Consider the following 23,511-nt stretch of genomic DNA (forward strand, 5'->3'; position numbering starts at 1 on the left):
AACATCATTACTTTTGGAAGCTCACAGAAAAAGTCTGAAAAAAAAAATAACGATTTTAAACATTAGTCACACTGTTGAAACACTCATCCAATATTAATAATTTGTTCTTTAGTAATAAATAGAATTCTTCACGGCAAATGCCCCGGAGTTGCCTCACTCAATTACTACAGTTTGCAAAAACCAAACTGTTAGCTCAATGGACAAAATGTGTTTGTAGCCTTCCTGAATACCTGTAGCCCTGTCCTCTGTTGTCTCCATAGGCACCACGTTTATCTGAGTAAGTAACAGCAGATTGCCTCTGATGGATACTAAGCCTACATCCTGTACTGAAAAAACCTAACACTGATGCATACAGTACTTGCTATAGGTGTATTGTCTGATGCACATAAAAGCAGATTTAGTTAACGCCCTTTGAGGGCAGGAGAGTTTCCTTTGCCTTCACTGGTTCTCATTCTAACCAGCGAACTCTACCTTTTTGCCTATAACGATACTCTTTCAAAAAAAGTCCTGCAACGCTGATGGTAAAGGGAGCCCATCAATTCCATCATATTAGTGCGTCTGCAGATTACGGCATGGCAGATATACTGCAGGCTAAAAGGGAAAGTCCTGCTTGGTGAGATAGTAAGCGATGGTTCAAAAAAAAAAAACCATGCCAGCACTGGGACCTTTATAATGTTCCGAAAGTCCTGTGGCAGCGGAGGAGTGAAACACACATGGTCGTGGGCGTCAGAACTAACGTTGTGGTTCCACTGTTCAGTCGGGGCACACAGGGATCTGTTGTAGTGCCGGGAGCTCATAGAGAAGAGGTAGACCTTTTGCTCAGAGTCCCTGAGCGAGAATGTGCCTTCAGGTTTCCCTTCAAGGAGGCTTATGCTTCGTAACGGTCCATCACTCCCCAGCAACAGGGATTCCCTGTAATCTGAAGCAAATCAGGCACGAAGCGGGGGATGTAATCAATCTGTGTATGGACTTTCCAAGCTCCCTGTCTGCTAACCTGTGAGCATAGGCTGTCTCCAGACACCTGCTGTTGCTTCTGCCTACTTGACCTCAGACACAGGGTGGTAGTATCCCCTGCTGAGTCACATCAGCCTATGGAATTGCAGGATTGTCCCCACTTCAGTCATTCCCGGTTAACGTCGGTCCCACTTTAAAATGGATTGACCAGGGCGCCTGGGTGGCGCAGTCGGTTAAGTGTCCGACTTCAGCCAGGTCACGATCTCGCGGTCTGTGAGTTCGAGCCCCGCGTCAGGCTCTGGGCTGATGGCTCAGAGCCTGGAGCCTGTTTCCGATTCTGTGTCTCCCTCTCTCTCTGCCCCTCCCCCATTCATGCTCTGTCTCTCTCTGTCCCAAAAATAAATAAAAAAAACGTTGAAAAAAAATTAAAAAAAAAATAAAATGGATTGACCTGTGTGGTCTGCTTCAGATGTACATATGTGTGCGTTGGGAGGGGGGGTCAACCCCTTCTTCAATACTTTGCTGCTTTCTTTTTTTTTTATGTTTATTTATTGAGAGAGAGAGAGACAGAGTGTGAGTGGGGGAGGGAGGGGGGCAGAGAGAGAGGGAGACACAGAATCCAAAGCAGGCTCCAGGCTCTGAGCTGTCAGCACAGAGCCCGACGCGGGGCTCGAACTCATGAACCATGAGATCATGACCTGAGCCGAAGTCGGAGGCTTAACCAACTGAGCCACCCAGGCGCCCTGCTGCTTTCTTTTCCAAAGCTGATCTCCTCCATCTTTCCTAGAAACCGAGGATCTATCAAATGTATCAAAAAACGTTGAGTGTAGGCTCACAGGGGCTATATGCCATGTAATAAGTGCCGTTTGGGGGCTAAATCTGAGCTAGCAGGAAAAGGGCATTTCTCAAGCACTAATTCAGAAAGGTGTATTTTTCCTTTTTTAGAAGAGGGATTTTGGCCGCTTGGTGTAAGTCCTCATGGGAAAACACAGGCCCACAGTTTCCCGCAACCTCTGTGTCAGAGAGCGACTTCCTACAGTTCTGTTGGACCCTCTGTCCGTCTTGTGCACAGAGCTTACGCCATACCTCTCTTCTTTGGAGTCCAATTCGAGCTCTCCCAAACCTTTTATCAGTATCCGATGAACTGTGTCTTTGGAGAACAAGAAAGTTTTTTTCTTCCACTCCACGGAACGTGCCCAGAGTAGGAATCCCTTGTTGCGAGTCATGTTTCTCCCGAGGGGCTGCTTTGTTGCTGAGGAGCTGAGTCACCTATCCTGATGTTTCTCTCTTTCGCACACAAGTAACTGTTGGGAGTTCACGTCCACGCGTTCACTGTGGCTTCCTCCGTCATGACCGAAGAGATTCTGGCACCTGCGTTTGAAATTATCCCCCGTCTGCCCCGCGTAACCCGTTGATGATGAGATCTGTCGGCGGGGGCGAGGCGGCCTCAATCAGGGGCACCTGTGACCCTGGACGGGTCCAGACGGCGCAGGCGCGGTGGAGAGGTCGCTGAGAGTCCGCCGGCTCCCTGGCTGATGTGGTCCAGTCCCCTCCAATGGAAGGCAGTCTAGCTTCTTCCGGACTGCCCGTCCCCAGCCAGCACACACACCCCCCCCCCCGCCCCCCCCCCCCCCCAGCCCCCACTGGAATGGAAAAATACCTCCTACTGACCACGTGTGACCTTTGAACTGAGGTTTAACAGGCATTGCTGCGTCTGCTTTGCTCGCTCTTGAATAACTCCTTCTGGGGGAAACCAGCCACCATGTTGTGAGAGTGCCCAGTGGAGAGGCCCACATGGGGAGAAACGAAGGCTCGCCGCCATCAACTGAGACCCACTTGCCAGCCCTGTGAGCGAGGGGACCCTCCAGCCCCCGCCCCCCACAACCCAGTGACTGCAGCCTCGTGAAAAATGCGGAGGCAGACGCCACCTGACTGCGCGGCTCCCAGATCAATGCCTGGCAAAAACCGTGAGTGATAATAAACACGTATTATGGTTTTAAGCCACCGAGTTTTGGGGTGATGTGCTAGGCAGCGACAGATAACTGATCATAACAGTCGTCACTTCCTTGTTTGTGATACCACAACAAACCTTTGAAACCCCAGAACTGTCCATAAGGAGAGGTTAAAAAACCTGCAGAAATCTGCAGATTGGAACGTGCAGCTGTTAGGACGAGACAGGGCTCCGTGTAGACCTGTGTGTTCTGTGATTGACGGTTCCCCCAAACACATCACACGCAAATAGCAAGTTGCAGAACACTTATGGTATGGCCTCGATTACATCAAAGCATCGCAAAAGTTATACGTACGTACATGTACACGTAGGCATATAGGTAAGAAGGCCGTATTTGTATATACTGGGCAGACGTGTGTACTCACATATGTGTAAATGCAGGAACTTCTCCCAGCTACGGGGATGAGATGTGCATACCAAACTCTGGCAGTGATTCCACCTGGGAGGAAGAAAGGGGGATTGTGGGGGAGGTGGAGGCACGGTAGGGTGCTGACGCTTTGCTTTGTAATCTCAATCATGTATGGTCTCAACGTCTTAACCTGAAAATGCGGTTGTGTATCCCGTGTGTGATGGAACAAGGAAAATCATGAAAAGATAAAGAGGCAGGCAGACAGGACATGGAAGGAAGCGGAGGAGAGGGAGAGGCATTTCACAACTGACTGAGTCTTCACTACAGGCACCTGACCTGAAAACAGGAAGGAAGCCTCTCTGTGGCCTTGCCCTTGCTGGGCGCCGTCCCGCAGTGGTGCTCAGGGTGGTCTGTTGAGGAGAAGGAGGATGGTAATTACCTGATTTGATCCCTCCTTGTCCCTGGACCCCGTGCTCCCCTTGTGGGGTTTGAGGTACAGAGGGGGTGCAGGGGTGGGGTAGGGTGTCTACACCCAAAGGGCAGGCTGCAGGCCACGCAGAGTGGCTGAGGGACATTAGGGGAGAAGGTGGAAAGGGGTGCGGTGGTGAGCCTGGAGCAGGGTGGGGTGTGGGGTGTTCTCGGTCCCCTGGGCGTGCTGTACTGCTTGCCCTGCAGGGACAGCGGCTGCCCCAGAGTCCCCAGGCTCAGGAAGTCCACGAAGATTCTGCATAAAGGCCTGGGGAAGACTCAGTTGGGCCCTTCCTTGGGCACAAACCAGAGACTGGAGGAGGGGGCACAGAGAGGCTTGAGCCGGTTTGCAGCCCTACAAGGTGCAAGGGAGGGAGCTGGCCTCCAGCTCTGGGATCTGGCCTCTTGGCCGCAGTGCTTGTCCCCACCCTGCTTAGGCCTCTGCAAGAGAAGGGGACATGGAGGGGGCTCTGGACCTGGCGTCGGACAGGGGACTGCAGACCTGAGGCATCTGCGGATGTCAGACACGCCAAGTACGGAGTTCCTCCTCCGCCTTCCTCCCTGCAGGCTGGGTCCCCATCTCAGCAGCCTTACTGAACCAACTTCCCTGGGCACCTGAGATGAAACGAAGAGTACGCTGGGCTATGATTTGCTACTCCCTCCCCTGCGTAAACCCTTCAAAAGCTCCAGTTAGCCTTAAGGAGCTCACAATCAGAGCTTTCTCCATCACAGGACTTACTGCACTGGAGGGTAATGTTGGGGTCTTCACGTTTGTGTCCCCTCCCCCTGACCCCCCACCAATTCATGTTTTGGAGCCCTAACCATGTGGCTATAATCGGAATTAAGAAGTAAATTAACATTAAGTGAGGCCGTAGGGTGGCCTCCGATCCAATAGGACTAGTGTCCTTCTAAGAAGAGACACCAGGGGCACCTGGGTGGCTCAGTCAGTTAAGCATCCAACTCTTGATTTCAGCTCAGGTCAGGATCGCATGGTGGTGGGATCGAGCCCCGCATCAGGCTGTGTGCTGAGTGTGGAGCCTGCTTGGGATTTTCTCTCTCCCTATCTCTGTCCCTCCCCTGCTCACTCACTCTCTCTCAAAATAAATCTATAAGCAAAACATGAAAAATAAAGAAGAGACACCAGACGGCTTTTTTCTTTTACGTGTACCAAGGAAAGGCCATATGAGAACACGGTGAGAAGGTGGCCATTTTGTGCTCAAATAAATACATCAATATTTGAAATTAGCCTTTTGTGCATATAGAACAGATAGTACCCAATAAAAATGCAGAGTTCGTTCTGGCCTATGCAATTAATTAATCATTCCTTCACATTATTCAGCTTGTCAGCATTTATTGAGCTCCTCCTATGTGCCAGACAGGTAACGCTCAATACAAGTTAGCCTCCTTCATGCTAAAATGAACTTGGTATCCACCTACCTTTGCTGGAACCCTAAAGGAAACCAATTATCCTGCCCTTTCCCCGGGTGTCTGATTGAACTCGGCGCGTCCATCATAGCCATAGAAATATCACTAACAGGCAATGCCAGCAGGATTAGATCTGCAAAGTGTTTAAAGTTTAGCAAGAAAGCTTTCTGCAAATGTCAACACTACTGTTTGTTCCCTGCAAACCAGCATTCTAATCAGCACGGCTGCCGTTTCCAGCTCATTGAGCAATGACATAAACCAGTCCGGACACAATCAGTTCTCTAGAAGAAAAACACTGGAAGGCAGAGGGAGGTAATAACAACCAGAACTGCCTACTATGTGCAAGGTTTGGTACTTGCTGCTTCAGTCCCGGCACTGCTCATTCTGTTTGTTTTTTTTGTTTTTTTTGTTTTTAACATTTTATTTATTTTTGAGAGAAAGAGAGAGTGAGAGAGGGAGCACAAGCAAAGGAGGTGCAGAGAAAGAGGGGGACAGAGGATCTGAAGCAGACTCCGGGCTGACAGCAGCGAGCCTGATATGGGGCTCAAACTCACGAACCGTAAGATCATGACCCGAGCAGAAGTCAGACGCTCAACCGACTGAGCCACGCAGACGCCCCCGCACCCCTGATTCTCTCAATAATACCGACAGATGGAGTAACTGAGGCTCACAGATGTCACCCAGCTCCAGCCAAGGCCAGTTGGGGAGCTTTCCTGCAAGTTCATGTCAGGGTGGGAGTGATTTCAGAGGCGAGTCGTAAGAAAAGAGAATAGCTAGGCTCCTCTCACCTGGATGTCCTGGGACCCCAATCTTTTCCCTCTTCAATCCCCCTCAGAGGCCAGGTGTAGGGATATGATAATTTTGTAAATTTTGATCTGAAAAGGAAAACATTTTGTTTTCTTTCTTTTTTTTTTTTTAAGAGGGAGTTGTTAGGGTGTTTATATATTGGGTTCTTGGCATAGAACCTGGTAGACTTGATGGGATTTCAAAATGGAGTCACTAATGGAAATTCTACACCGGGGACTTTCCAAAGAAATTGCTAACGGAAAGCAACCTGTGCTCGGGGACTGGACTGTCCTCCAGGCAGTCACAGCTGTGCACAGAAGGCATTAGAGCCTGACTGAAATGTTATGGTAGGGGTCACCTCCCAGACTTGGCTTTGTACAGGAAGCATAGCCAAGGAGGAGCCGAAGCAAAAGTATAAAAGCAGATGCGAAGGCACAGTACTCCAGCTGGCCATCAGTCTGTCCCTGGGTGTAGATCTGAAGACATTTAGCCTTGGACACGGGCGGGCAGGTGGGTGTAAGAGCCTAATCGTGACTCCTGGGCAGGAGTGGATAGCCTGGGAGGAGCGAGCTCCTAATTCCGATCTCCAAACATCCCTGAGACTGCAACAGCCCTCCATTCTCAACCCCGGCAGTTCACTAGCATTACCTGGTGAGCTTTTATTTTATTTTATTTTTAATTTTTTTAATGTTTATTTATTTTTGAGACAGAGAGAGACAGAGCATGAATGGGGGAGGGTCAGAGAGAGGGAGACACAGAATCTGAAACAGGCTCCAGGCTCTGAGCTGTCAGCACAGAGCCTGACGCGGGGCTCAAACTCACGGACCGCGAGATCATGACCTGAGCCGAAGTCAGCCGCTTAACAGACTGAGCCACCCAGGCGCCCCATGATGAGCTTTTAAATAAATACAAAAGCTCAGGGCTCCCCCAGATGGATTAAATCACAATCTTTAGGGGAGGGACCCAGCTGTGGTACACATGAAAGCGTTTCATGTGATTCTATCATGAACTTGCAGCCCAAGTTCAAAACCTCTAATACAGCCCAGGCAGCCAGTGATCACAAGAATCAACTGAAACATACTTTCAAATAATTTCGCCAAGTCTCTCCCCTGGAGATCTCCAGTCAGTGTATTATCATCATTATAACCACCACTTCTGACATGTCATATTTTTACTTGTGCGTATGTTCCTGTTTCATACCCATCACTAGATTGTAAGCTTTGCAGGGAGGAGACTTGGTCTTATTTTGTTGGGGTGTTTTCAGTATGGAACCAAGGGCAGACAGATCATCATGGGGGCTCCATGGACGCTCCGTGGATGTTTCTTGAATGAGTGAACATGTTCTTTTGCACTTTGTCACTTCTACCTTGTGACCCAAGTCAAGGATGAGGTGGAGATGCTGCAATAGAAATATATATATATTTTTCACCTTTATTTCACTTTTCTTTATAGATCAAAAGTCCTACTGTTAGAAACATAAAGATGTATTTGATATGGAACTTGATTTCATTCTATAATCAAGTTTGGGTTATTTGGAGACCTGAAAGACCTAGAGAAAACCAGTCATATTCGGGGGGAAAAAATACTTTCAGAAGTTTTCAAGAGAAAATCCCTTAACCCCACCCGATTTTTTTTTCCTGAAAATTTCTGCTTCCTTGTGGAATTTATTTACCATGTAACTACTGTTAGCCGTGGGACGAGACAGTTACAGTTCAGAGTGATAACATGTGCCTTCTGTTGTAGGATGTGCCATTCATTTAGGGCCCACCAACAAGCTTGCTTCGGATAAAACTAGGACACGCTGTGGATTGTAAGACCCGTTCTAATTTCAGACATACAAATGTAGAGAGGGAAACGTGCATTTTAGAATTAGTAAAATACGTGAAGTGGTGAGAGGTACATTCAGATCCAAAGGGCTAGCCCCGTGGAGGGTTCTGGAGTGTGGCTGGGCACAGAGAGCTGGGGGCTGAGTGGGGAGGCTGGAGAGGGCCGCAAGGGTCAGGTCGTGACCACCCGCGTAGGTGGGCGACTTTAGTCTCAGGTTACACATGTAGCACCGACCCCCGTCCCACCTCAACGCTGCCCTGTTGCGCAATAAATTCTATGGTCGCCCTACGGCTAAGCCATCTGGAGATGGATGTACACTCGTTATCCTAACGGCAAGGAGAGCCATTCAGAGGTTTTCAGGGAGCGGAGTAAATAACACGATCAGATTGGTAAATGTGCATGCGTTATGTGTGCTGGGGGCTTTTGGGATTTGCCGGATGAGAATATTTCTTGAAGAGCTACTATGTTCATGCAAGTCAACATTCTTAAAAGGCAGAAAAGTGGAAATTCTCCCTTCCATCCCTGCCCTCTTCCCACCCCCCCACCCCACCCCCCCCAGAGGCAAACCATCCGATCAATTTCTTGTGTGATCTTTCAGAAGTAGTTCGCGCACATACAAACAGCTCTTTTTTTTGTCCTTCGTACCTACTGTCTCCCAGCCGATCCATTTCTGTAATTTGTACTCCTCTGGCTATTTTTCACTGTGTTTTTAACAGAATTTATGGTCGCTTTTACTCCTTCAGATTTTAGACTTTATTTTAAGAATGAAGTTTGGATGGTTGTCTTTTTTTCTGAGCACTACGGCTCGGGATCCATTTCCTCCTACTGTTTCATGACCTCTTCCGGGATCTCTAAGGTCTGTATTTTTCTTCACGGAGGCGATTGCTTCCCTATGTTCTCTTCATTTTGCGGTTAGAGTTTTCATCTGCTCTGTGGCAACATTTTTTGGTGTATCTTCTTTGCCTGCTGTTTGTTTCTCCCCCCACCCCTCCTTTTTTTCTTGTCATTGTTTTGTATAGATTTCTTGTCACTGAAGCAGGTGATTTTTTTTTTCTCCTTTCCCATTGCGCCTCCTCTATGACAGTGGACAAGGTTGTCTTCCAGGTGGGCTAAATTTTCCTTATGACCGGGGGGCAATATAAGGGCACTTAGCCTTGAATTCTTTTCACCAATGGCGAGGCTCTTCCCAGCGTGCAAAGTCGCTCCTCCCCTGTTGCCACAGAGACAAACCACTTCCTACAAGTATGGTTAGTCCCGGTCCAGCAGAACCCATGTCACCAGCACGTGCACCTGCTTCCAGCTGTTCCAAAGAGGGCTCTCTGCGTTGCTCATCCAGGTGCGCCCCTCTCTCTCCGCCTCCTCCTACGAGCGCCTCTGCTGAAGATCCATCGTTTGGGGGTCACTCTTCCGCCTGTTTTGTGTCTTAGGTTCTACTTTTACTAAAAACGGAGTTAGTGCTTTGCCTTCAGTTCCTTTTTGGTTTTGGATTATTTCCAGTAACAGAAGGGGGCATTGTTACCTTTACACCATCTTGGAAACAGAAGTCCAACGATCACGTTGGCTGTGGCACGGGGAATAGACCCACGGCAGAAAGACTGGAGGTGGGTGGGCCAGTGAGGCGATCATCTCGACTTTGGGGAGCTGGTGTTGGAGAGGAAGAGAAGTGGATCCAAGACAGACTTTGGAGGCAGTGTGGATGACTTTCACTGGCTGACTGCATGTTTGAGTGGGTGTGGGGGACCATTTCGGGGCTGGCTACCAGAAGCCGCTTGTGATGTAGCAGGGAGCTAGCTTCCTCTTCCGCGGCTTCCCGCCCAGTTCCAGGCCACATCTGGTCAGGCTGGGCCCTCTGGGAAGACCACAGAGGAATCCTAATGGGGCAGTGAGCAGCCCATCACTTCCCTGGAAGGTCCCCTGCAGATATCTGGATGAAACTCGGGACTGCTAGACCCATCTGGGAAGACCTAAGGCAGTCAGAGTTCCTTGTCATACCCCCAAATTTCTGTCCTATTAACCAAGTCTCCTGGATGACGAGACCTGAAAATAGGTTTGCAAAATTAAAAAAAAAAAGGCAAAAATTACTCCTGACATCCTAGGATTTACTGCCAAGTCTTGGTGGGGGTGGATGTGACACATACTGGAGGTCATACAGTCCACCCCCCTGCCTTCAGAAAGGCATTCTAGGGTATGTAAGCCGCACAAACTGAACAGAGAGCTTTGGCTTTCCCTAGGGTTCTGTGGGGGCAGATCTGATTTTTATTTTTAATCAGACTGTGATTAAGTCCTGGGCATTTTCTTTGGGTTTGTGTTTTGTTTTTTTTCTTCCCATCCCCCCCCCCCCCCCCGCCCAATGTTCAGTCAGCATTGAGAACTGAGGGCTACCTAGTCTCAGAGATGGTCAGAGCTTGAAATTAAGAATCTGCTGCTCCTACGCCTGTTCATTCCCATCCAGGAATACAGCTGTCTGCCTGTGTCCAAGATGAAATGTCACTGATTCTACTCCTGGGGGACGGTTGATGGCTGCTGCCACAATCACCCAGGTTGAGTACCTTTTGTGTCTGTTTGGTTTTGTTGTCGTTTTGTTAATACTTTTACCTTGGCCCCTCCTAGGATATGATTCTTGACCCAGCTCACTCGGGTTACAGCAGGGCTGGCCTCAAGCTGTCTTGCACACAGCTCTGATATCCTGGAACAGCCTTTCCAACTTAACGTAAGCTGTTCCCTGTTAGTGATTTCTCTGGAAAGTCTCCAGCAATTCCCAAGCTAGTTATTAGGGCTCTTAAGGATTTACTTTAGCAACAATGATCCTGGGATGTTGACTTTCTGCCCCTAAAAAGCCCAGGCTCTGTTCTACGATGGAATGTTACACAATGGTTTTAAATGGTGCTTATGTAAGACAGGGTGTTTGGGGAATTTTTTTTTTTAATGGGGGGACAGTGTTTATCACATGGTGAAAAAAAGCAAAATACAAAATTGTGTATTTTCAAGTAGGTTAAAAATATGTGTGTGATAGACTGAAAGGGCGACTTTTCGCCCCACCCATCCCCCCCACCCCACACCCACCCCAGTTTCCTTTCCGAGCAATTAAAGCAATATGCTTTTTTGTCAAATTAATGAAGGATATCTTGTCATCTAACCTTGACAGAGAGGAGGTAAATGTTCTGTCGAGCTAATAAGGTCAGGCAGTTTGCTCACAGGAAATAGCGTTACGAGTATAGTAATAGGAAGAATATTAATTTCTTATGTGTGTCAAATATTATTTGTATGGTTGTGGGTATTTTTGTTCCTGGAAGAATTAGTCTTGAGCTCGTGAGACATGTTGTATTATAGGTACATTGTTGGGTGAAGCGGCTATGATTTGGAGGAAGGACCCTCCACCCGCCCCCCTCTGTCCCTGCACTTCAGAGAACAGGGCTCCTCCCTCATCCCCTGCACCCCCCTGCAGAGGCCCCCTTGTCTTCCAGACAGGAGCAGCTGTGGCAGCAGTGGAGACGAGCCGTGGTCATTCGGAGCTGGGAGCGTGGGAGGTACAGGAGTGGATTTAAGAGTCTCTGGTTTGTTTCAGGGAGAGAGGTTGTTCCAGAAGGGGATGAGCTGGATTTCTGAGCAGGAAGAGGTGCGGCGTCAGAGGGGCAACAGGAAAGAGAGGAGAGGAGAAAGATGTCCAAGCAGGAGGGCTCCTGGGCTGGGGGGGGGGGGGGGGGAGGCGCGGAATATCATGAGATACCTACACCACCTTCCCACCCCCTCCAAATAGGACTCCCATTCTGTAAGACTTGGAGACGGTCTTCTGCTGTCATCCAGTACGGAACTGAAATGTTCCTTAAGGTCCCAGGACCGCTGCCGAGAAAGGTTGCTCAACCTTCTCCCTGGTGGCATGGGCCAAAGCAACACGGTGCATGGCCAGCAACCCCCTACTGGGGATACCTGGAGGTCCTAAGTGAATCTCCAGACGCCCCCTCCCCAGAAGACCCCAGAAAGAAGCCTCTCACAGGAGTTACAAATATATATGCTTAGAAAGACTAGAAGGACATAGGCTAAAAGGTCAACCGTGGTTCCTCCTGGATACCTGGGTTAGGGGTATCATAGTTTCCTGCTTCTTTATGTTTTTCTGAGACTGTCAACTTTTTAATAATAAGAGGCATGTGCTATTTTTATAATCAGGAGGCACAAAAATTCCATGGCCACTTGCCCAGGGAGGTCTCAAATCTGGAGGTTTCAGAGAAAGAGGCAGATTTGCCGGGGTGGGGGTGTGGCAGTTGCGGATAAATGGGACTGGTAGCAACCCCGAGGGGCCATCCAGTCCCCCCCCCCCCCCCCCCCCCCCCCCGCCTCTGAGACGAAGTACCTGAACAAGACGCAATATCTGAACTCCTTCCCTACGCTGGAAACCACCCCTTGCCCTCCTCACCCTTCCACCCCCAGCAGAACCCCGAAAGACGCTCAGCTTCATACCAAGTGTCCCTGTTGCTCCTGTGGTGGCCCCAGCATTGTGCAGAACAGAAACCAGGGCACCGATAGGTAGATGGAAAATAGGGCAAGATCCTCCTGCAAGGTCTCTGCTCCGAGGTGGCCCTTAGAAAACCCAGGCACCCAAGGGGAGAGAGAAGTCAAGCTGAGCCCCAGGTGAGCAGGAGGGAAGAGAGAGGGAGGCCCGCTGGGCTGCAGAGAAGCAACCGGCTCCCTTTCTTCCAGCCCCCTTCCTTTCTTTTCTCTCTGACAGCAGGTGGTACCACAACAGGCATATTGGGTACAAAACAACAAAAGCTGAAACTTCCAGGAGCTTAGAGCCTGGTCAGGGAGTAAGGTCCAGCTGGGAGAGTTAATTTCTTAGCCCAAGAGCTTGATTTCCAGAAGTTGTCCCTGTGCCAGATGGGAGGGGGGTTTGTTGGGGCGAGAAAGAAACAAACACGGTGATGTGCCAGCCCTTGAAGAATAAGGGCACCCCCCCCTTTTTTTTACACTTATTTATTTATTTTTGAGAGACAGAGACAGAGCACAAGTGGGGGAGGGCAGAGAGAGAGAAGGAGACACAGAATCTGAAGCCGGCTCCAGGCTCTGAGCTGTCAGCACAGAGCCCGATGCGGGGTTCGAACTCACAAACCGTGAGATCATGACCTGAGCCGAAGTCAGACCCTTAACCTACTGAGCCACCCAGGTGCCCCAGGCTTCCCCTTTTAGATGGGGTTGGAAGAAGAGGTCTGCACTGAGGCTTAGGTCACACTGCATGTAGAAAGTTCTAGAGTGCCAGAGGTGATGGAGGGGTGGCTATGCTTTGGAGTAATACTACCAACCCTTCTTCCCACCCCTCCTCCGCCCGCCAAAAGATGTCCATGTCCTTATCCCTGGACATAGTCACAATTTACATAGCAAAGGGGTCTTTGCCAATGTGATTAAAGATTTTGAGATGGGGAGATTATCCTGGATTATCTGGATGGGCCCAGTGTAATCACAGGGATCCTTCTAAGAGGAATCAGGAGGCTCAAATAGAGAGGAAGGATGTAAGGATAGAAACAGCCAGGGAGGAGAGGACTCTATGGTGCTGGCTTGGGGGGAGGGGCCGGAAATCAAGCGGCGGGGTGGGGGGGGGGGGCCTAGAAGCTGGAAGAGGCAAAGAGATAGGTTCTCCCCCAGAGCCTCCCGGAGGAACGTAGCCCCGCGACCCACTTCAGACTGCCAACCTCAGACGGTAAATTCGACCGGCTTTAAGCCACCAGAGTTGTGGTAATTTCTTACGGCAGCAGTAGAAAACAAATACAGCCCCTTCCTGCCCTCCTCCTGGTCCTTATGAAGCAATCATTTGAGCTACCTCTAGGAACAAGAAATGCGAACATGTGTTTGAGATTATACAGTGAAAAATGAGGACAATGTATTTGTAACACCTAAAATTGACCGAAAACTGACTTCTGTAAGTTCTAAGAGTTTGATGGGGAAAAAGACCCCAAACCAGGTTTTTCAAACGAGCAAAGAAAATGAACACCATGTGCTCAGGAAAAAGAAGGTGGATGGTCTGGTGCTAAAGTGGGAAGATCCTCTCAGATGTGGTACAGAGTGAAAAAGAACAAGGTAAAGAAAGAACATCTCAGGGGTATCATGTGACCCTACTCCTGTCACAAACAAAATACAGTCCCTACGCGTATGTGTTCCTTTTTGCTGAAGGAATCACAAGAAAATGTTAGCAAAGATTGCCTTTGGGGGAGAGAGAGAGAAGGTAATAGTACTTAACTTTAAAAATGTTCCTGCTGTTTGAATTTCCTAAATTTATACTTAGGTTTTCCGCCCCCAGTTTTATGGAGATATAATTGACAGGTAACATTATGTAAGTTTTAGGCGTACAACATGACGATCTGATACATGTGTATTTTGTGAAATGATACCACAATAAGTTTAGTGTCCACAAAGTCTAACCTGACCAGGGAGCTTAATGGCTCACTTTGGGTTTTCTTCTTGGAATCTCTCCATATTAAAAAGAAAAAGAGGGGCGCCTGCGTGGCTCAGTTGGTTAAGTATCTAACTCTTGGTTTCAGTTCAGGTTGTGATCTCGTGGTTTGTGGGATCGAGCCCCACGTTGGGCTCTGCTCTGATGGTGTGGAGCCTGCTTGGGATTCTCTGTCTCCCTCTCTCTGACCCTCTCCTGCTGCTCTCTCTTGCTCACTTTCTGTCTCTCAAAAGAAATAAATAAATATTTTAAAAAAGCAAAAGAAAAAGTTTTAAGCAGCGTAATATAAGGCGAGCCTCATATGGAGAAATCAGGCAGAGACTCTATCATGGTACGCATGTATTATTTTCTTGCAAACATGAAACCTGGACTGTTCTGTAAAGTTTACCACTCAGGCTTCTCCTCGGGAGCCAGAGCCAAAGGCAGTTTGAACCCCCCACCCCCAACCCGTCCCCTGTGCTTCTGACATGTGTGATGCAGGTTACAGAGACCCTAAAATCTAACCATGGCCGTGTAATCAGCCTGGTGACGAGGTCTATAGGAAAAACAGATTTGCACGCAGGGCGCAGTATTGACACTCGCCAACCCCTCAGCCTCTGACAATCGGGGGCCTTCTCTGGGCCTTTGTCTCTTCCTCTATAAAAAGGAGGAAGGTGAAGATGTTTGTTTTCAAGGTTACCGTGAGGTTTAAATAAGATCATGCTCGGGAGGTGTCCGTGGAAACTGGCCCAGGCAGGAACACGACAAAACAGAGTCTTCTCCTTCCTTTCCCTTTTGTTCCGAGCCTGCCGAGGGCAGAAGGAGGCCCCTGTTCAGCAGGAGAGAGGTAAGCGCGAGTCTTTGTCTAGAAAAGTACAGAGACCTCATAGAGAAAACCAAAGTCGCGGAGCCACACGTCTGTTTCCACATCCGTGTGTTTGCCACCAGCTTACCGTCTCTGCCAAGTCACAGGAGGTTAATAAAGTTGGTGAGCTTTTTACAGCCCAGCAGGCCCATTTTGCCTTCTCCTCGATACACGTTTTCATGTCACCGCAGGAGCCGAAATCCTAGGTGTCATTAACCCACATGCCCGGCACCCGTGACCGTGACCCGGGTGGGGGAAGAACAAGCACGCTTTGTTCCCAGAGCCCCTGGCCTCGAGAGGCTCGTTTTCTGATGAATTCAAACAAGAAACGGGGCGATTCAGCTTTTAACTGCTCCCATGGTCATTGGGCCTCACCGCACCGAGCCTGAGGGGATCCCAGGATCTGGAGACCCAGAGGACCTTCAGAGTCCTCTGCCCTACTGGCCGCCTCACAGGGCCTCACAGATGCTGACTCTTTTTCCCAGGAGGGAGTCCCTTTTTCTTTTCTCTCTCGTCCATTCGTCCGTGTGTTCAATCCACGCAGTCCTGGGGAGATCTTTAAGCACCAGGCACCGTCCCGGGCTCTGCTCAGGCAGCAGTTACGACACTACAGACCCTGCCCTCGTGGCAAGGCCATTGTGGCGGCTGCGGGAGCGCTGAGCTGATTGTGCGGAATAGGGGGTGTGGCCTTGGCTGAATCAGAAGCCATCGGTCACCCCGTGCTTCCCGAGCACCTAACATGAGCTGGGCAGTGGGGCTGGAAAGAGGTAGATGGATTCCCCAGAGATTTATAGTTGGGGCTTGGTTATATCTGGGGGGGGAGAGGGAGGAAGGGTCAAGGCTGACCGGGTTTCAGAGCAGTTTTGGAGCGGGTGGTTTGGGGGGTGGGGGTGAGAATGAGTCAGGTTTTAGGGATGTTGGGTTTCAGGCCCCAGCAGGTCCAGCAGGCGGTTGGACTCGTGGTCTCATGTCACAGGGTGAGACCTGGACGGGAGGTGTGGATTCAGGAGCCAACAACTGGGTGGGTAGGGGACGTGGAAGAGGGAGAGAGAAGGCCCAAGACAGCACTGTGAGGACCCTCATACCTCAAGGATGGGAGCCGAGAAGGATCCCCAGTTTCTAAGAGGAGTGGTCACAGAAGCTAAGGACATAGGGAGAACCAATGTCATGGTGGCCTGTGTCCATATGCTACTTCTGAGGGCAGTTTCCTTCAGGAAATCACCCTTCCTCTCCTGTCATTCTTTCATGTGTTTTGAGTGAGGAGGGTCCGTCCTTGGGCAATTGTGTCTCCCAGCCCCTACCGCACGGCTCAGTTTAGGGAGGGCCGTATAAGCTCTCAAGGCCAATGGAAAGCAAGGAGGCATGGACTGAGTGAGGGGAGGAGAGGGCGGCTGTTCTTAGAGGAATACTTCTCCCAGAAGAGAGACCCCACACACATACAGCACCCATCCGGCCTTGGAAAGAGTAAAGTAAGGATGTGAATCAGGCACCAGTGCAGCCATTCATAATTGTGAGGAGGAAGCCTGGGGTGGCTGGAGATTGTCTAAGGCCTGAGGAGGAAGTCTAAATTGCAGATAGCAGGACAGAGAGCAGCCAATACTCCGATGACACTGTTTGAGCCACTAGATCAAGCTTCACCTGAAGCCAGCTACCTCTAGGCTTTTCAGTTATGCAAGTCAGTAACTTCCCTTTACTGCCCAGCCCCATTTGAGCAAAGGTTTTGTTTGCTTTGCTGCTTGCAACCCAGAGTCCTAATTAATGCACAAGCTGAAGGGGAGGTCTCCTCGGGCCGGTGGGTAGAACATACGATGGGAGGAAAAGTGTCAGGATTTCGGAAAGTTTGACACTTCTGTGTCCCTGAATCATTGTCACCTGCAGAGCCACACTTGCAATCTCTTTACGGGTTTTTGTTGTTGTTGTTGTTGTTGTTGTTGTTTCTCCTGTTGTATCACTTCCCTGACTGTACAGTTAACATTCTAAAGTTGCTTACTCGCTTACAAATGAGATGTTGCTGGAAAATAGGTTAGACTCCCTTTCTCCTTATGTTGCCTGTTCAGATGCCGAAGCGCCGTCCTCATACACCAGGGTCAGCGGCAGGTAACAACACGCCCTGAGTCTCTCTCCACTCAGATCCATCTTCCACACTGCAACGGAGTGGGCTCTCTGAAACGCTCGTTCCTACTGATAAAACGCTGGTACTTCCCTTGGCCTGCAGGGAGAAATCGCAAACCCGCTGGCATGGTGCATGTGATCCCATATGTGCTCTAGGTCCTGGGTCACTCTCCTGCGTCCGATACCATCCCCTGAGCCCTGTGCTGCACCAGCTGTTGGTGATCCAACTATCTGAGCGTGCCGTGCCCCTCCGCGCCTCTGTTCCACTTCCCACTCTGCCTGGAGAGGTAATTAATAACAATAGCTAATGTTTATCGGGCACTTTCGTGCGCCAGGCGCTGTACTAAGCGCTGCACGTGAATTGTCTCATTTAATCCTTACAAATCCCCCATGAATAGTGCCATCCCTCCTCCTCCCCCGGTGTCACCCCGGTCAGTGCCCCAGCAGGTGGCGGAAGATGCTGGAAAGCAGATATGGATCCCGGCTGGAAGTCAACCACCGTAGTTAGACAAAAATATGATAGTTCAGAGGCCAGGAGTTTGAACATAAATTGGGGACCTCTAGGTGAGGAACGGAGGAGGTGGCCACGAGGGTGGGAAACTCCACCTTAGCTGACATTGAGAATCCCCCTCAACTCAAGCAAGGGTCTCCGGGGGCCTTACGGAATATGCACTGTTGAGGCTAGGTACTCCAGTCTCTGTTCCGCTGTGGATGCCACAGGTAATAGCTATGCCCAAATTTCCTAGACCCCAAAGACTAGAAGCTCCATGGTGTCCCTGCCAAGCATCTGTGTGTATGAAGGATTGTTTGCATCTTTGACAGTGTTGGAAGCCTGTGTGATGGGGCTGACCACTCCCCCTCTAAGGTCCCCCAGCACACCCTCCCCACCTCCCAAGCCTGACCCTTTTCTGGTTGGGAGACACTCCCAATTCTCTCCTCCAGCTGTTTCCCCCACGCCCACTCCCTCCAAGCCCCGCATCCCTCAGACAATGCAGCATAATTCCCCTGAAAACATGTTTTCACAAAACAAAAGCCAGGACGGGGAGGGATGTCTTCAGGGTGCTTGGCAACAGCAGCCTATGGCTGGCTCCCCCTGCAGCACAGAGGCCTCTGGGAACAGAACTCACAGACACTGGGCCCCCTCCCATGCCGGGGGCATATCTGCTGCAGAGGGAGCCAAGGAAGCACACGTGAGCCCCTCCCCTCCCACCTCCGGTTGCGATTGCATAGTCATTTGATGAATGACCGTCTCCGGTGTTCGCCAGTTGACCATAAATAGGCTGCACGAGGGCAAGGTTTTGTGCCTCTTTTCTTCACTTTGGCCCTAGCACAGGCCTAGCACACAGTAGGGCTCAGTGTTCTGGAAGGGAGAGAGAGAGGGAAGAGAGAGAGAAAGGAGGGAGGGAGGGAGGCAGGAGAGCAGGTAACATACAGCCTGAGAGAGAGCCCTTGATTTCCCCTTTATCCCCTCCTCTTTTCCTGGAGCCCCGCCTACCGGCTTCGTATTCCCACACCTGGCAGGGAGAAGCGCGCTGCCTGCTGGGAACACCTTGGTAAACTGCTCTCTGCAGTGTGTGTGTGTGGGGGGGGGGGGGGTGGGGACGACTAGATAGGGGGGGCCCTAATCAGAAGCTGTGCAGCTTCGCGGGAAGCACACAGACTTCAGAGTCCGGCAGAGCTGAGGACGAATTACAGCCTTGTGACCATGGGCAAATTATTTATTCTCATCTGCAAACTGGAGGTGCTTCTTTGTAGGACAGGAGCTGCTGGTAAGTAAATGTGCCTGGCGAAGGGCAGGCGCTCAAGAAACGGTGCCATTGTCATTTACGTGCCATTTTGAGCTTCATTCATTCAACCCACACTAATGAGCACCCCCCAGGCCCTCCCCTCACTGGGCTTCCTCTCAGAAAGCCCCACAGGCCCCTTACTTTCTGCTGGGCAAACACAGAGCAACCCCTGTGCTAAGGGGCCAGGGATCTGGGGATGAAGAGGATAGAATCCTGTACATTGAGGGGGGGGGTCACATCTCCCCTCAAGACATTCTGGTCCCCAGGTCTTTCCTTCTCCTCCAATCCCCTTGGGCTCCAGTGTCCCCTGGACTCAGTCACTGTCTCTCTGGAAGAAGCCACTGCCAGGCATCCTGAGCCCGGGTGCTCCTGCTGTCCTTCCCCTGTCCTCTTGACAGTAGATGCTCACCACTAGTGCAGGCCCAGAAGGAGGGGGGAGGTCAAACTCTTCCCTCGGCTCCTCTCCCTGACTGTGAAAATTCCAGGTCTTTGCTGCTGGCTCTTCTGTGACTCCTCTTTTATATCTCAGCTTCTCCCAGCTGGAAGAAGACCGGTAGGAGGAAGGAAAATGCAGCCTCACCGAGGACGCCTCCTTTCTAGAAGGGCTTCCCAGGCTCAGAGAGGGAAGAAAGAAGTTTGGTACCATTCAGGTATTGGTGATGCTGGGCCTCATCGCTGCCTCATCCTCCTCCTTCCCACCGCCCCATCCCCCCACCCCTCTCTTGGGGATATTTGAATTTCAAAAAAGGAGCATGGGGATCTGACAGAGGACTTATATACAGAATATATAAAGAACTCCTACAAATCAATAAGGAAAAAAAAAAAAAAAAACAGTGAATATATAAGCAAAAGACTTAGAGCAGCGGCTTCACGCAGGAGGGTGTCCAGATAGCCAATACCCATGAAAAGATGCTCGGCTTCGTTGGCCTTCACGGAAACAGAATATAATTCTGAAATCAGAATTATACCACCATGGAAATTAAAAAGACAGGTCATGTCAAGTTTTGGTGAGGGTGCGGGGTAACTGGAGCCCTCATGAGCTACAGGTGAAAGAGGAAGGTGGCATAGCCCCTTTGGAAAACAGTTCAGAAATATCACTAAACATGGACATACTCAGACCGACCCCCCAAAACCCTGAGCCTGTGTATACACCTAACAGAAACTAGTTTCTAAAACACCGAAAGTCCTGTACAATCGTGTTCGCAGTAGAGTTATTTGTAATAGTCGCGAACTGGAAAGGACCCAAACTACTCTGGGCGGTGAATAAATGAATACAATATGGTAAATTTAGACACAGGAAATGTGTGTGGCAGTGACAATGGCCACCTGCAACACCGTGAATCGCATAAACGTAACACTGAGTAAAAGAAGACACATTCTTCTAAAGGTGACCACATTAGTTTAAGGGCCGAAGACCAGCAAACCTTAAATCTACCAATGGTGTTAGAAGTCAGGACGGTGGTTACCTTCAGGACGGAGACAGGCACGAAGAGATTCGAGCGAGGGTGCTAAAATTCTGCTTCCTGATCTGGGCAACGGTGACGGGCCGGGTTCACTTTGCAAGGATTTGAGTTGTCCATAATTTTTTTTTTTTTTCAGCGTTTATTTATTTTTGGGACAGAGAGAGACAGAGCATGAACGGGGGAGGGGCAGAGAGAGAGGGAGACACAGAATCGGAAACAGGCTCCAGGCTCCGAGCCATCAGCCCAGAGCCCGACGCGGGGCTCGAACTCACGGACCGCGAGATCGTGACCTGGCTGAAGTCGGACGCTTAACCGACTGCGCCACCCAGGCGCCCCGAGTTGTCCATAATTCAAAGAGCTTTGCACCCTTCTGTATGCATGTGGCACTTCAACAAAAAGGAAGGTTACTAGACAAAGAGGCGGGGTGGGAAAGAAGGTTGCAAGGGCACCGTTCAGGCTGAAGGCTCAGCCGCAGACTCAGATGGACGCGAGTGGTGACAAGAGCGGACCACTGGTTAGGGAGCCCCTGGGATCCGCAGCGGTGGGAGGGAGGGGAGGCAGAGGCAGAGGCAGAGGCAGAGGTCACAGTGCAGTACGGGCCCGCTGACAGCCCCAGCTGACCTCTCAGGGAAGTCCTGGGGCTAGGTCAGCCCCTCAGAGTTGTCTTGACTTGGGCCACAACGGCCAGACCCTTACCTTCTGGCACCGGTCGCTCCCTGAATGTGGGCTGCGGCGGGGGGGAAGCGGGGGGAGCTGGCATACAGCCCCCTCTGCAGCTAGGGCCATCCCGCAGGAGCTGACCGCTGAAGGCCACCTGCCACAGCCCTTCCAGCAAGCCCCCCCCCCGAAGAGGCATGTGGGCGGCCACCAAAGGCAGCCTGCCACCTGAGTGGAAAAGATCTTTCGGCCTGGAAAGGTTTTTCTGAGACCCCTCAGCCCAGCACTGGTCATCTGGTTAAACTCTCCCCGGGGCACGCCTCACTCACAGACCTGCCTCGCGTCGCAGCCCGCGGCCATCTCCCCACACGGAACCAGAGGCCCGGATGCACCATGGTGCTTTTGTAGTTTCCTTCCCACACCTGCGCAAAATCCTCCCCTCACCTGGATGCCCTCACCTCGGACTCACTCGGTGAAATCCGGCCAGCCTTTAAGACTCAGGAGGCACCTCTTCCAGGAAGCTCTCCCTGATCCTATACCTTTCCTAGGAAGGGTGGCCCTTCCTCTTCCGAGCCTCCTCCGAGCACCCTAGCCCCCCCACCTTTTGTAAAACTCTCATAGGGGCGCCTGGGTGGCACAGTCGGTTAAGCGTCCGACTTCAGCCAGGTCACGATCTCGCGGTCGGTGAGTTCGAGCCCCGCGTCAGGCCCTGGGCTGATGGTTCAGAGCCTGGAGCCTGCTTCCGATTCTGTGTCTCCCTCTCTCTCTGCCCCTCCCCCATTCATGCTCTGTCTCTCTCTGTCTCAAAAAAATAAAAATGTTAAAAAAAATTTTTTTTTGAATAAAAAAAAACCTCTCATTGCACTATTTGTTTATCTGACCATGTCTCTGACTGGTAAAGCCAATTTGATGGGGAGATGCCTTATTGATCCACTGCACAAATGGATGGCTGCCATTTGAGTTCCTCCGGGGAGCCTGGCACTGTGCTGTGCACTGGAGCCTGAATTCACATAATTCTAACGACCCTGCGAGGTGAGAGGGGAGCACCTGCCCGCCATCATGCCATCTCACCATCACTAAGCATCAGGGAGTCGGTGCGAAGCCTCCAAGTCCTCCGGAAATGGTGGACAGGGAGGGAGGGTTAGGGAAGGGAGGGAGGGAAAGGAAGAGGAGGACAGGGAGAAGGAAAGAGAGAAGAGAGGAAGGGAGCGAGCTAAAGAGGAGGACAGGAAGGAAGGAAGGAAGGAAGGAAGGAAGGAAGGAAGGAAGGAGGGCTCCTCTGTTCAGCCCCTATGGGCAGCCCATTCCACCTGCCGGCTCGCTGCTGGCGGCTGGTGAAGGGACTTGCTGGGTTGGGGGGGCAGCTCTCTCCCCTCCCCAAGCCCTGCCCATCACTTGTTCCCAGAAGCCCCTCATCCTGGCCTGGGGGAAATGCAGTTGCAAATCACTGCCTGTCTGTGGAGGAAGATCCCTGGGCCAGGGCTGAGCAGGGGCATGGTCAGTTCGAAGTTTTAATCCTGACATGTGCCTCCTTTCTTTCCACCCCCAGTGCTCCCTTTGAAGAACTGCCTCGGGGTTCACGTTGCAGCATCAAACAGGGACAGAAGGTGCATCTCGCCTTAGTAGTGGGAGCATCTACAGCTTAAGTCGCTGGAGGTGCGTGGCACACGGAGTGCTCCACTGAGTGAGTGCTCCACTGAGCCCAGAGCGTGAGGGGCGGGGGCTTCGCCCTTGGACTGGGAGCAGCAGGTGGACACACAGACCACGAGACAGACACACAGATACGGTCGTGCGTGCAGATGTGCCTGAGAGCATCCAGAAGCTCACGGACACAGGTGTGTGCCAGCCCCAGCGTGCGTCCAGAGAGCAGCGTCACGTGCACGTACGCACATGCACGCATACACGTGACACGCACGTAAACAGACGCGCACCGTCACACGCAGACGCACAGACACACACACCCAGAGGTTCCTGGCAAAGAACGTAATCTTGTCCTCAACGTCTTGCCCCCGAGGGTCTACTGATTCCCTCCCCGAATGTCTCACCTAACTGTCCCTCTTCCCCACCTCCCACGGCCCTGGCTCCCTTTACCCCCCACTTGGACCCCTGGACGACAGCCACAGGGTCCCCACCTCTCTTCCGGCCCTAGACACAAGAGCAGGGGCTGTGTGGGTATCGGGCAGATCTGATCCCATCACTCCCCTGCTTAAAACCCGTCTGCCGCCTCCCCATTCCCCCCAGATGCAGTTCAAATCCTCTGGCCTCCCAGAAAAGGCCCTTTGCGATCTGGCTTCAGCTCGTGGCATGAGCTGGCACGGAGCCCCACGCACCTGGCGCTCCAGCCGAGGGACTCCTGCAGGAAGCCGCCCTGCACCACACTTGCGCCCAT

The 23,511-nt window shown here is 51.1% G+C and overlaps 1 pseudogene; it reads right to left on the minus strand.

The window, feature by feature from the left end:
- Positions 1-265: 265 nt before the first annotated feature.
- Positions 266-23,511, minus strand: LOC121041423 (suppressor of cytokine signaling 5-like; annotated as a pseudogene).

The sequence above is a fragment of the Herpailurus yagouaroundi genome, unplaced genomic scaffold (assembly GCF_014898765.1).
Source record: "Herpailurus yagouaroundi ecotype Mexico unplaced genomic scaffold, PumYag 184, whole genome shotgun sequence".
Lineage (NCBI taxonomy): Eukaryota > Metazoa > Chordata > Mammalia > Carnivora > Felidae > Herpailurus > Herpailurus yagouaroundi.